The sequence below is a fragment of the Dromaius novaehollandiae genome, unplaced genomic scaffold, assembly GCF_036370855.1.
Source record: "Dromaius novaehollandiae isolate bDroNov1 unplaced genomic scaffold, bDroNov1.hap1 HAP1_SCAFFOLD_175, whole genome shotgun sequence".
Taxonomy (NCBI): Eukaryota; Metazoa; Chordata; class Aves; order Casuariiformes; family Dromaiidae; genus Dromaius; species Dromaius novaehollandiae.
Window position 1 is genome coordinate 47,501 of NW_026991424.1, and position 1,893 is coordinate 49,393.

The 1,893-nt window shown below is 77.9% G+C and overlaps 1 non-coding gene across 1 annotated transcript; it reads left to right on the plus strand.

The window, feature by feature from the left end:
• Positions 1 to 1,418: 1,418 nt before the first annotated feature.
• Positions 1,419 to 1,571, plus strand: LOC135326491 (5.8S ribosomal RNA). Its single transcript, XR_010386871.1, has one exon. It is a non-coding gene; the product is annotated as a 5.8S ribosomal RNA (ribosomal RNA).
• The last annotated feature ends 322 nt before the right edge of the window (positions 1,572 to 1,893 follow it).

The following is a 1,893-nucleotide window of genomic DNA, read 5'->3' on the forward strand; positions in this document are numbered from 1 at the left end:
CGTGCCTTCCCCCCCCCCGCCTCGGCTTCCCCCCACCCCGGTCCTTCCTCCCCCGCGGTGGGGGTGGGGGGGGCGGGGAGGGAGGGAGCGAGCGAGAGAGGGGAGAGGGCCTCCGGCCACCGCGGCCGCCGGCAGCCGCCCCGGGCAGGGATGGCCATGGGCCCCGGGCTCCGGGCCCGAGGGTTCTCGGTTGGAGAGCCGGGCGGAGGTTTAAAGACTCGGGCGGCCCGATGCGACTCGCGGAGGCGGCCGGGCGTGCTGCCGGAGGGCCGGGGGGTCGGCGCGCGCGGGCGCCGCGCCCCCCCATGCCAGCCGGCGCGCCCCGCGCTCGCCCCGCGGGCAGCCGGGACGGAGAGGGGTTACCCTGCCCCCTCTCTCCGCGGTCTGGTCTCGGCGGAGAGACGCCGCGCGGTCGGCCTAGTTGCCGGCCTGCCTCGAGCGTTGCGAGCCGGGCGCGAGCGCGTGCTCGCCGCCGGGAGGGCGAGCCCCCACCGCGGGTGGTGCGGGCGCCGAGCCTCCGCGCGTCTCCTCCTTCTCCCTGGCCGGTGCTTCTGGGTCTTCCGCCGTGGCCGCCGTCGGCGGCGCCCTACCCTACGCGCCCGCCCCGGCACTCTGCCGTCCGGGGCGCCCGCCTCGCTCTGCCCCGCCCGGCTCCGCCAGGCAGCGGGGGGGCGGTGGTGGGGCGGCGGCGGGGGCGGCCCGCCCCGCTCTCCGCGTGGAGACGGGGAGAGCGGGCGCCGTCCCCGTCCGTGCCGCCTTGCCCGCCTGCCCGCCGCCGGGCGTCTGTCCGCGGAGGGGACGGGCGAGCGCGTGGCGTCACCCGCGAGGCGGTGTGTGCGGGCGCGCGGGGGTGTGGGCGCCGCGGCGGCGGCGGCGGCGGCGGTCGAGCCGGAGGGCCGGCGAGGCGAGCGAGGAGCTGGGAAGCGCGGGGCCGGCGGGCCGCAGGCGCGCGGGCGGCGGGGCGACGCCGCTCCCGGTGGCGGCCGGGCTCTGACGCCTGGGGCGGGGGGGGGGTGGTCTGCGGGGACGGACCCCCCCCAACATCCCGAGGCAGGCGGTGTGGCCGGCCCGCCGCTCCCTGCCGGGCCAGACCGAGCCGGGCGCCTGGGCCGGACTCGAAGCGAGACAGGGTTTGTCCCCAGGTCGGGAGCGAGGGCTCCCCGCCCTTCTCGTTCGGGTTTGCCCTTCGTTTCCCCCCCCCCCCCTTTCTCTGTGCTTGTACGGTCAGTGAGGCAAGCCCCTCTCTTTCTCTCGCTCTCTCTCTCCTTCCGTCTCTGCCGTCCCTTGCTCAGCAGCCGGCGTCGGCGTGAGGAAGGGCGGTGGGGCGGAGGAGGAGGGGGCGGAGGAGGGGGGGCCCCCCAGGGGCTGCGAAAGCTGCCCGGTCCCCCCGCGCGCGCGGCGGGGACCGAAACCGAGACAACTCTTAGCGGTGGATCACTCGGCTCGTGCGTCGATGAAGAACGCAGCTAGCTGCGAGAATTAATGTGAATTGCAGGACACATTGATCATCGACACTTCGAACGCACTTGCGGCCCCGGGTTCCTCCCGGGGCTACGCCTGTCTGAGCGTCGCTTGACGGTCAATCGTCACCCGCGCCGTGGCGTGGGCGCAGCGGCGTGCCGCCCCTCGGTGGGTGTGGGGGGGGGCGCGGTTCGGGTGCGCCCGGCCGTGCCCGCCCTCCCCTCCGAGCCCGGCGGCTGCCGCCGCGCCGCGTGGCGCGCGCGGTGTGGCGCGGCTGGGGCGCCTCGCAGGCCCGTTGCCCCGGGGAGAGGGGGGGTGCTCTCCTTCCCCTCCCCGCGCGGCCGGGCCTTCGTCCCCCTAAGTGCAGACTCGGGAAACCCCCGCTCCCGGAGCGCCCGCGTCGCGGACTTCGTCCCGCCGGGCCCCCAGATC